Here is a 12,351-nt window from a genome sequence, read left to right as displayed (position 1 = left end):
CGTTATCATGAGATTGGCCATTTCAACAATTTGAGAGACGGACTCACCAGACTCCCCTCTTTCCTGTTGAAAATGGAATAGTTCTGTAATAACTACTGGAAATTAGCTATAGCAGTGCACTGGGGTTCATGAAAACTGGGTGTTAGTTCCCATGCGGTTGAGACAGGGCCAACTCCAATAATGCTGCCAAAACTGAACTGCAGCTCTGGATCATTCACACCTTCCTGGCTCACTGCTTCAAAGCTGCTGCGGCTCTGTCCCTCCTTTTACCCATCTTTTTACCCGTGTTTTGCTAGTTAGATACCAGCATGTCCTGATGGGAGTGGGGACAAGGCTGCTGAGACAGCTGTTCCTTTTCTAAGCGGGAATGGGGAGATCTGCATGCAGAGGGTCCCTTCCTTGAGCAATCCACCTCACCTCTGTCTCTGTAAATTTCAGTTATGAATGATGGAATTTCCCCACCCCCCATTAAGCCCCACCCCCATTTTTTAGGATTGCGGACATTGTATTAAAATCAAAGGGAATGTGAAAAATCAAAGGCTCCTGTGAAAGTTAATGCTCCTTCAGGCTGTGTTCATTTTGGGGGTGGACTTACTGCTGGTTGTCAAGGGTGGGGGAGCTGCAATTCCCAACCCCACCTCCTTGGGGTTCAGAGATTATATTGCAAAGGTGGCTCACCCCATAATGTCCCCATAAAGGAAATGGAAACTTATGTCACAGAGTCTCTTCTGCACCCAGATCCCGGAGGAGCATTCCCACACCACCACCAAGCCCCTCCTGAGAATTCAGGATTTGGCCCACAGATTTGTATTTTAAGTTTTCAAATCTTTTTAAATAGCTAATAGTATAGTACTTACTCTTTTTTGTTGGAAGCTAAACTGATCACAGCTCTTAAAGAGGTGTCTGTTCAGCTGGGTTTGCCTTGTGCTGTAAAAATAAAGAGTCAATAGGAATCTGAAAGTAAAACTATTTCAGGGAGGTTGGGTCACAGCCTTTCCTTTGCAATTATCAGAAACCACACAGCTGCAGAGTGTCAGCAAACAAAACCCACATCCTAACTGGAACTTGGGCTGATGCTCGGCACCATGGGTGTGCCTGGCTTAGGGTGCAAATTATTTGAGCTCAGTTTCATGGCACAGCCTGAGTCCAGTGCAGCGTCAGGCTGTCTTTCATCTCAAAGCAGGCAGGCTTCTAGCATTTGTGTACAAGCACTTGAAAAACTTATCTGTAATAGAGCCCCGACTGTGGCCTTGCAGGAAACAAAACTGATTACATTTTCTGATGGCCTTCTTTGCCTCCCTCGAGAGCCACAGATCTTGAGTTCAACGGGAGCCCACCAGAGATCCCAACCCCAGAGCAGACACATCCTACATCAGCATCATTGAAGGTTGATGGTGGATGAAGGGAATGCCCTCACAAACACTGGGTGAGTTCACCACCAATCCAATGAAGTCACAGTGCTCAGATGTGTTAAAGGAGGATATTGATATAATAGGCATCACAGAAACCTGGTAGAGTGGGGACAATCAATGGGACACAATCATTCCAGGGTACAAAATATATCGAAAGGACAGAACAGGTCATGCATGGGGGGGGAGTGGCACTATATGTGAAAGAAAATGTAGAATCAAATGAAGTAAAAATCTTAAATGAATCCACATGTTCCATAGAATCTCTATGGATAGTAATTCCATGCTCTAATAAGAACGTAACAGTATGGATCTATTATCGACCACCTGACCAGGACAGTGATAGAGACAATGAAATGCTAAGGGAGATAGGAGAGGCTATCAAAATAAAGAACTCAATAATAGTGGGGGATTTCAGTTATCCCCGTTTTGACTGGCTACATGTTACCTCAGGACGAAATGCAGAGACAAAATTTCTAGATACTTTAAATGACTGCTTCTTGGAGCAGCTGGTACAGGAATCCACAAGGGGAGAGGCAATTCTTGATTTAATCCTGAGTGGAGCGCAGGATCTGGTCAAAGAGGTAACTATAACAGGACCGCTTGGAAATAGTGACCATAATATAATAACATTTAACATTCCTGTGGTGGGAAGAACACTTCAACAGCCCAACACTGTGGCATTTAATTTCAGAAAGGGGAACTATGCAAAAATGAGGAGGTTAGTTAAACAGAAATTAAAAGTTACAGTGACTAGAGTGAAATCCTTGCAAGCTGCATGGACACTTTTCAAAGTAGAGGCCCAACTTAAATGTATACCCCAAATTAAAAAACACAGTAAAAGAACTAAAAAAGAGCTACCGTGGCTTAACAATCATGTAAAAGAAGCAGTGAGAGATAAAAAGGCATCTTTTAAAAAGGGGAAGTCAAATCCTAGTGAGGTAAATAGAAAGGAGCACAAGCATTGCCAAATTAATTGTAAAAATGTAATAAGAAAAGCCAAAAAGGAGTTTGAAGAACAGCTAGCCAAAAGCTCAAAAGGTAATAACAACATGTTTTTTTAAGTACATCAGAAGCAGGAAGCCTGCTAAACAACCAGTGGGGCCCCTGAAGATCGAGATACAAAAGAGCACTTATAGACGATAAAGTCATTGTGGAGAAACTAAATGAATTCTTTGCTTCAGTCTTCATGGCTGAGGATGATAGGGAGATTCCCAAACCTGAGCTGTGCTTTGTAGGTGACAAATCTGAGGAATTGTCACAAATTGAAGTGTCACTAGAGGAGGTTTTGGAATTAACTGATAACTTAACAGTAACAAGTCACCGGGACCAGATGGCATTCACCCAAGAGTTCTGAAAGAACTCAAATGTGAAATTGCGGAACTATTAACTATGGTTTTGTAACCTGTCCTTTAAATCAGCTTCTGTACCCAATGACTGGAAGATAGCTAATGTAACACCAATGTTTAAAAAGGGCTCTTAGATGTGATCCCGGCAATTACAGACCAGTAAGTCTAACGTCAGTACCAGGCAAATTAGTTGAAACAATAGTAAAGAATAAAATTGTCAGGCACATAGAAGAACATAAATTGTTGGGCAAAAGTCAACATGGTTTCTGTAAAGGGAAATCGTGTCTTACTAATCTATTAGAGTTCTTTGAAGGGGTCAACAAACATGTGGACAAGGGGGATCCAGTGGACATAGTGTACTTAGATTTCCAGAAAGCTTTTGACAAGGTCCCTCACCAAAGGCTCTTACGTAAATTAAGTTGTCATGGGATAAGAGAGAAGATCCTTTCGTGGATTGAGAACTGGTTAACAGACAGGGAACAAACTGTAGGAATAAATGGTAAATGTTCAGAATGGAGAGGGGTAACTAGTGGTGTTCCCCAAGGGTCAGTCCTCGGACTGATCCTATTCAACTTATTCATAAATGATGTGGAGAAAGGGGTAAACAGTGAGGTGGCAAAGTTTGCAGATGATACTAAACTGCTCAAGATAGTTTTGTGAGATCTTTTTGACGTTCTTCACCGTCTGCTTTGGTCTTAACTAGGTGATTGGGCAACAAAATGGCAAATGAAATTTAATGTGGATAAATGTAAAGTAATGCACATTGGAAAAAATAACCCCAACTATACATATTATATGATGGGGGCTGATTTAGCTACAACTAATCAGGAAAGAGATCTTGGAGTCATCATGGATAGTTCTCTGAAGATGTCCACTCAGTATGTAGCGGCAGTCAAAAAAGCAAATAGGATGTTAGGAATCATTCAAAAAGGGATAGAGAATAAGATGGAGAACATCTTATTGCCCTTATATAAATCCATGATACGCCCACATCTTGAATACTGCGTACAGATGTGGTCTCCTCATCTCAAAAAAGATATACTGGCACTAGAAAAGGTTCAGAGAAGGGCAACTAAAATGATTAGGGGTTTGGAACGGGTCCCATATGAGGAGAGATTAAAGAGGCTAGGACTCTTCAGCTTGGAAAAGAGGAGACTAAGGGGGGATATGATAGAGTCCCTGCCTCATGCTGCTGCAGGCAGTTAACCAATGCTGTGCGACCAACCCCCACTCAGTTCCTTCTCTACTTCCCTTGGCTACAAGTTGGAGCAATCAGCAGCATTACTACTTCGCTTGTTTACTTTTCCTTTTCTCCTTGGCTTAAAAAAACAAAAAAAGCAGCAGATCTCCCAGGAGACTGGAAAAATATAACTAAAGAGCAGGCGCTGCAGGGCCTAAAGGAAATAACAGACATGCCGAGAGTCTCTTTAAGTAGGATACACTTCAACCAAACAAATCCCTTAATTTTAAAAAATGGAATGTGAAAAAAATCTGACATCATGTATCATTTGTATTGAAAACTGAGAAAATCAATTGCAGGTCACATCTTCCAGATCGTGCAGGGCTGCTGCACAGGAACAGTCATACCAAACCAAATTGATAGTCCATTTACCCCATCTCCCTGCTGAACCAGAACAGAACAGCAGCCCATCTAGCCTGGTATCCCACCCCCCTGCTGCACTGGATCAGACCAGGTATCCATCCTGTCCCTGACAATGGCCATTTGTAGATGGCTCCGTGTGAAGTGCAAGAAACCATCTAATGGAGATTATGAAGAAACTTGCTTATAGGGGAAGATTCTTCCTAGCACACCTGGGTCGTTTGTAATTTATGCTATTCCTTGAATTTTGGTTGGTTGAAATGTTCAATTTATATAATCACTGAATAACTATTTTTCAATAACCATGCAGTATGCAAATCCCTTTGCGCTGGCTAATAATGATCCTTCACTGACCAGTGTGCAAGGATGTACATGATCACTGAATGGTTATTTCTTTACCATATAATGAATATGCAAAATCTCTTTATTCTGAATGGCTGCTACAACCTCTGACCTCTGACTGGCTCCTGCATTGGGAATTTTCAAGCTATTTGACAGTACTGCGGATGCCGTCTCAGCTTCTGTCTCCATTCAAGTGAAGCAGAAAAGCTCCAAGATGAACATGAAAGAAAATGGAACAAAAATATGAAAGAACAAAGAAAATGTGCTTTTGAAACACCAGTATCGCCTGGACAGCTGTTTTAGTGAATTGTGGGATATCCTCGTACCACAAAGACCTCACTGAGATGCAGCAAAGAAACAGCAACCAATATTTTACTCTCTGGCTTTCTTTTATTCAGCATGTAACATATACAATCAGCTAAACCAATCCATTTATTAACCATGCTCATTTTGTATGTACTAGTCTGTGTGTTGCATATATTCACATTTTAAACAGAGAGAAAATGTCATGGAGCCCTGAGCTGTCACAGGGGGCTGGAGACCCAATGGGGCACAAGTTAGTAACTGCTGTGGTGGGAGAGGCAGGGCCAGGACTGCAGTCACTGGAGCAACCCCCAGGTGAAGCAGCTAAACCCCAACCCAAAGAATGGATTTTCCACAGTTACAGGGGAAATTAGATTGAAATATGTAGGGTTAGAAATCCCCAATAATGACATTTATGGCCCAAACTCTTTGCAGCGATGCCAACCCATGACACTCCTTCTCTGTGTCCCTTCTCGACCGTGGGGCTGTGAGTGTGGCTGGATTGGGCAGTGGCTCCTTCTACTGTCCCATGGGGGAATCTCTTCTTTTCATTGCCACATGCCACGCAGTTGCCGTACTCGATCTGTCAGCAAAGCTGCTTAGTGGATTTGCCCATGTCCATGTCACCCATTTTCAATTGTTTCTTTCCACATAGACCCATAGGACTGGAAGGGACCTTGAGAGATCATCTAATCCAGGAGTTCTCAACCTTTTTTTTGCTGAGGCCCCGTTCAACATCCTATAAAAACAACAGGGCCTGGTGTGGGGGAGCGCGGGGCTCCAGGCCAGGGAGACACACTTGGGCATGGGCATAGTTTTACTTCTAGTTTGGGGGCGGGGGGGGCAAGGCCTGGCAGGGCTCAGCCCAGCTCCGCACAGCAGAGTCCAGGGAGGGTGCGCCACCTCCACCCCCTGACTCACTCAGGAGGGCACCCAGCCTGTCGGGGCTCTGGAGGGATGCAACCAAAACATAACTCAAAGGGGGGACTCAGTTCAAAAAGTTTGAAAACAGCTCAGGGTGCGGGCAGGGGGGCAGCTAGGGGCTGTGTGCAGGCAGGGGGTAGCTCAGGGCGCAGGGAGGGGGTAGCTAGGGGCTGTGTGCAGGCAGGGGGTAGCTCAGGGCACAGGGAGGGGGTAGCTAGGGGCTGTGTGCAGGCAGGGGGTAGCTCAGGGTGCAGGGAGGGGTTAGCTAGGGGCTGTGTGCAGGCAGCGGGTAGCTAGGGGCTGTGTGCAGGGAGGGGTAGCTAGGGGCTGTGTGCAGGGAGAGGGTAGCTATGGGCTGTGTGCAGGGAGGGGGTAGCTCAGGGTGCAGGGAGGGGGTAGCTAGGGGCTGTGTGCAGGGAGAGGATAGCTAGGGGCTGTGTGCAGGGAGGGGGTAGCTCAGGGTGCAGGGAGGGGGTAGCTAGGGGCTGTGTGCAGGGAGGGGGTAGCTAGGGGCTGTGTGCAGGGAGAGGGTAACTAGGGGCTGTGTGCAGGGAGAGTGTAGCTAGGGGCTATGTGCAGGGAGGGGGTAGCTCAGGGCACAGGGAGGGGGTAGCTAGGGGCTGTGTGCAGGGAGGGGGTAGCTCAGGGCACAGGTGGGGGGTAGCTAGGGGCTGTGTGCAGGCAGGGGGTAGCTCAGGGCACAGGGAGGGGGTAGCTAGGGGCTGTGTGCAGGGAGGGGGTAGCTCAGGGCACAGGGAGGGGGTAGCTAGGGGCTGTGTGCAGGGAGAGGGTAACTAGGGGCTGTGTGCAGGGAGAGTGTAGCTAGGGGGTAGCTCAGGGCACAGGGAGGGGGTAGCTAGGGGCTGTGTGCAGGGAGAGGGTAACTAGGGGCTGTGTGCAGGGAGAGTGTAGCTAGGGGCTGTGTGCAGGGAGGGGGTAGCTAGGGGCTGTGTGCAGGGAGAGGGTAACTAGGGGCTGTGTGCAGGGAGAGTGTAGCTAGGGGGTAGCTCAGGGCACAGGGAGGGGGTAACTAGGGGCTGTGTGCAGGGAGAGGGTAACTAGGGGCTGTGTGCAGATAGGGGGTAGCTCAGGGCACAGGGAGGGGGTAGCTAGGGGCTGTGTGCAGGGAGGGGGTAGCTCAGGGCACAGGGAGGGGGTAGCTAGGGGCTGTGTGCAGGGAGAGGGTAACTAGGGGCTGTGTGCAGGGAGAGTGTAGCTAGGGGCTGTGTGCAGGGAGGGGGTAGCTCAGGGCACAGGGAGGGGGTAGCTAGGGGCTGTGTGCAGGGAGAGGGTAACTAGGGGCTGTGTGCAGGGAGGGGTTAGCTCAGGGCACAGGGAGGGGGTAGCTAGGGGCTGTGTGCAGGGAGAGGGTAACTAGGGGCTGTGTGCAGGGAGAGTGTAGCTAGAGGCTGGGTGTATACAGGAGAGTAGCTCAGGGTGCAGACAGGAGGTAGCTCAGGGTGCAGGGTCGGGGTAGCTAGGGGCTGTGTGCAGGCAGGGGGTAGCTCAGGGCGCAGGGAGGGGGTAGCTAGGGGCTGTGTGCAGGCAGGGGGTAGCTAGGGGCTGTGTGCAGTGAGGTAGCTAGGGGCTGTGTGCAGCCAGTGGGTAGCTCAGGGTGCAGGGAGGGGTTAGCTAGGGGCTGTGTGCAGGCAGGGGGTAGCTAGGGGCTGTGTGCAGGGAGAGGGTAGCTAGGGGCTGTGTGCAGGGAGGGGGTAGCTAGGGGCTGTGTGCAGGGAGGGGGTAGCTCAGGGTGCAGGGAGGGCGTAGCTAGGGGCTGTGTGCAGGCAGGGGGTAGCTAGGGGCTGTGTGCAGGGAGAGGGTAGCTAGGGGCTGTGTGCAGGGAGAGGGTAACTAGGGGCTGTGTGCAGATAGGGGGTAGCTCAGGGCACAGGGAGGGGGTAGCCAGGGGCTGTGTGCAGGGAGAGGGTAGCTAGGGGCTGTGTGCAGGGAGGGGGTAGCTCAGGGCACAGGGAGGGGGTAGCTAGGGGCTGTGTGCAGGGAGGGGGTAGCTCAGGGCACAGGGAGGGGGTAGCTAGGGGCTGTGTGCAGGGAGGGGGTAGCTCAGGGCACAGGGAGGGGGTAGCTAGGGGCTGTGTGCAGGGAGAGGGTAACTAGGGGCTGTGTGCAGGGAGGGGGTAGCTCAGGGCACAGGGAGGGGGTAGCTAGGGGCTGTGTGCAGGGAGAGCGTAACTAGGGGCTGTGTGCAGGGAGGGGGTAGCTCAGGGCACAGGGAGGGGGTAGCTAGGGGCTGTGTGCAGGGAGAGGGTAACTAGGGGCTGTGTGCAGGGAGGGGGTAGCTCAGGGCACAGGGAGGGGGTAGCTAGGGGCTGTGTGCAGGGAGGGGGTAGCTCAGGGCACAGGGAGGGGGTAGCTAGGGGCTGTGTGCAGGGAGGGGGTAGCTCAGGGCACAGGGAGGGGGTAGCTAGGGGCTGTGTGCAGGGAGAGGGTAACTAGGGGCTGTGTGCAGGGAGGGGGTAGCTCAGGGTGCAGGGAGGGGGTAGCTAGGGGCTGTGTGCAGGCAGGGGGTAGCTCAGGGTGCAGGGAGGGGGTAGCTAGGGGCTGGGTGCAGGCAGGGGGGGCTCCCAGTGCAACTCCCAGCTTCAGGGGGCGAGGCGGTGGGGCCAGGGCCGGCTCCAGGCACCAGCGCAAGAAGCTGGTTCTTGGGGTGGCCAATGGAAAGGGGCGGCACGTCCGGGTCTTTCCCGCCCCTCGGAGGGAAGGACCGGCCGCTGAAGAATGAAGCGGTGCGGTAGAGCTGCCGCCGAAGTGCCGCAGCTTTATCTTTTTTTTTTCTTCGCCTCTTGGGGCGGCAAAAAAGCTGGAGCCGGCCCTGGTTGGGGCTCCCGGCTTTAGCCTCCCCGCTGCTCCTGGCTTGGGGGGAGGGGAGGTTTGCCGGTATAGGACAAGAAGCAATGGGCTTAAATTGCAGCAAGGGAGGGTTAGGTTGCTACATCAAGTAGCAGTTTTTTACAATCTATACATATCAATAACTGCTCCATAGACCACATTTCTACACAAAAAGCAGTTTCACACCTACTAGAGTGCGAGAAACTGCTACAGTACCTGTAAGCATTTCCTACATCAGGTAGCAGTTGTATACAACAGCAGTTTCTTACAATCCATTATGTATCAGTAGCTGCTACTAGTATCACATTCCTACAGGGAGCAGTTTAATACACTACAAATGTTAAGTAGTGCATCAAATTCTGTGCCTTGATCTGAAGTCAATGGAAAAGGTGTCATTGAGTTCAGCACATTTGCATCAGGCTCTTATGCAATCGTTAAGCCAGTGAAATCTAGGAAGTTGTTCCAGATTTATACATGTGCTATTAAGCATAGGTTTTGGCTCAGTGGCTCCACTTCCACACTTCTGTGGAATAGGCGAATAGCTGCTGAAATAAATCTCAGATTCTGAACAGAGATAACAGGGTTATTGTTACGTATCCTCATAAGTCAGAGATCAAGATGTGTTGGGAAGACATAAAGAGACTCCTAGATTCCTAGATTTTTTAAAGTGACTTAAACATGCTGAAAGGACCAATATCTTTATCTAGCTGAACTTCCTTCATAACACAGGCACAAGACCCTCACCCAGTAATTTGTCCATTGAGCCCATGAATTCTGCTCAAGCGATAGCATACGATTTAGAAAAATATATTGCCTTGATTTTAAGACGTTACGTGATGAAACATCCACCACAGTAATAGGTAATTTGTTCCAATAATTAATTACCCTCACTAAGAAAAATGTGCACTTCATATCTTGACTGAGTTTATTTAGCTTCCAGCCACTGAACCTTATGCCTTTGTCTGCAGAATTAAAGATCTTTACCCTATTGGAAATCTTTGTCCCACACAGGCGCGTATACAGCATGTTGAAGTCACTTCTTGACCTTCCCTTGGATAAACCAACTAATAAAAACAAGATGTATCAGTAGAACTCATTATTTTCAGGGCCAGATCCTCATTTGCTGGCCTTTGCGTAGCTCCATTGACTTCAAGTGACTTCAACAAAACTATACAACAACCTCGGGTCTGGAACTCAGTTCCTAAAACACAAGCCAATACTGGCTGTGCTAAAGAAGAATTTCAACTGTCAGCAGTAGAGCTGTGCAGAGGACAGTGATTGCCAGGGGACGTTGTGAAGGCCAAAAGTATAACTGGGTTCAAAAAAGAATTAGATAAGTTCCTGGATGATCGGTCCATCAATGGCTATTAACCAAGATGGTCAGGGACGCAACCCCATGTTATGAGTGTCCCTAAACTTCTGACTGCCAGAAGCTGGGAGTGGATGACAAGAGGTGGATCACTTGATAATTTCCCTGTTCTGTTCATTCCCCCTGGGGCACCTGGCATTGTCCATTGTGGAAGACAGGACACTGGGCTAGATGGACCATTGGTCTGACCCAGTGTGACCATTCTTATGTTCTTAGGTGATGGGCTGGGTGATGCTTTCTGCTAAGATGGCTGATGCTGGTATCTGGGTCTGGCTCTATTTTTTGCCCCCTTCCTCTGCCTGCACAGTTCTCAGCTCTAGAATACTGCTGCTTCTGTAGGCCACGCTGCATGCTCCCCAGCCTTTAGAATTGCTCTTTCCCTTGCCCTGGGTCTGAGCTGTGTTGGGGGCAGGGAAGCGAGATAAAAACTCCGCTGTGTTTGGGTGAGGGCAGAAAGGGGGTGGCAGCAGCCGCAGGCAGAAGGGAGCAAATTGCATGAAAAGAGGGGAAATGTTTGACTGGGCATCGCGGGCCTAGGGGTTAGGCTGTGATTCCTCAGACCTTTTCAATCTCTCCATTCCTGAGGGAGCTCTGCTGGGTCATATATATAGAATAAAAGGATCCTAGCAGGAGCCTGGCATGTGGTTGAAACTTGCCCGTAGTTCAATATTATTATTACTTTTACAGTAGCGACTGGAGGTGCAAATTGAGACCAGAGCCCCATTTTGCTGAACAATGCACACACACACACACACACACACACATCACAGTGATTCACTAACTCTCTGAGGACACGTCTACACTGCAGTGTAATCCCTGGGCTAGTAGAACTCGCGTTAGCAGACCCAGGTTTGTTAACTTAGGGTTTGAGAAACTACACTCATTTGTAAACCCAGGTTAGGGATTGTTGCACCCTGGGTCCCAAACTGGGGCTCCAGCATCTACATGGCATTATGTGGGCCCCATTTCAACCACCCATATCCCAGAGTTCCTAGCACACTCCCAAAATGTGACCACTTTAGCTGTTTGTTCATGGTGCAGTGTGGGAACACTTGACCGTCCAGAGGACAAAGAAACTCAGCCTTTCGGATACTTTTGGCTGACTCCCAGAGAGGAGTCCAGTGGGCCTGCATCTACACTACAAACCAGTAAAGGGTTAGTGCAATTTGTGTGTAGATGGAAGGGGGCTTAACTTGAGCAAGAGTTCGAACCCTGGGCTTACCCTGGGCTTACATTTCAGTGTAGATGTACTGTGAGGTGACTGGTGCTTTGGCAATTCACTGTTGTAATTCGCCGTGCCCTAAAGATTCAGCAATGGCCAGTGATTTTGGTAGCCTCTGTTTATGGGTGCCCAACTTCAGTCCCCTCAGTCCTGATTTCCAGAAACTCCACCACTCCAGCTGAAGTGAACGGGAGCTGTAAGTACTCAGCACTTAGGAAAATAAGGCCCAAGGTCTTTTACATTGAGATCCCAATAACCGTGGCATTCACAATCAACGACTATCCTTGAAAATGTGTCTGTATATGTTTGGTCACCTAAACTACCTGGTCTTTAATTGTGTGATTCCTAGGGTATGTCTACACTACAGGATTAATCCGAATTTATATAATTCGAATTTAGGAAACCGATTTTATAAATTCGAATGTATTCGGCCACACTAGGCACCATTAATTCGGTGGTGTGCGTCTAAGCTACCGTAGTAGCATCGATTTCCAGAGCGTTGCATTGTGGGTAGCCAATAACATTGAATTGCCAATAACTTCGAATTGCGGCCACACTAACCTTAATTCGGATTAACAATACCGATTTTGACGCTACTCCTCTCGTCGAGGAGGAGTACAGAAATCGAATTAAAGGGCTCTTTAATTCGAATTAAATGGCTTCGTTGTGTGGACGGGTCAAGCGTTAATTCGAATTAAAGCAGCTAAATCCGAATTAAAGTCGTAGTGTAGACCAGGCCTTAAACTCATAAAGAGTTGTGCGGGGGACTTTTGGTGTGAGTACTCATCAGAAATATTATATCTGACTGAGCATTCGTGACATTCTCCCTTTCAACAAACACAGTTTTGAATATAATATCACGCACACAACTGTCTGCCAGAAAACAGATGAGTTGGGCTGTGGATCTGATTGAAACAAAATCACAAAATTTAATTGAACAAATATCTGTCAACGTTTTTGGACATTAAAACCAGTCCTGGTTATTG

The 12,351-nt window shown here is 48.5% G+C and overlaps 1 protein-coding gene and 1 pseudogene across 1 annotated transcript in view; both read left to right on the top strand.

Moving 5' to 3' along the window:
* LOC135877972 (up-regulator of cell proliferation-like) overlaps positions 1 to 12,351 on the top strand; it is a 778,396-nt pseudogene that overhangs the window by 506,966 nt on the left and 259,079 nt on the right.
* The window catches only part of LOC135877426 (olfactory receptor-like protein COR8), a 99,570-nt gene that overhangs the window by 39,544 nt on the left and 47,675 nt on the right, over positions 1 to 12,351 (top strand). The window lies entirely within an intron of this gene.

This window comes from Emys orbicularis, chromosome 4 (assembly GCF_028017835.1).
Source record: "Emys orbicularis isolate rEmyOrb1 chromosome 4, rEmyOrb1.hap1, whole genome shotgun sequence".
NCBI classification, from domain to species: Eukaryota; Metazoa; Chordata; order Testudines; family Emydidae; genus Emys; species Emys orbicularis.
This window is presented reverse-complemented; position numbering and strand designations above follow the sequence as displayed.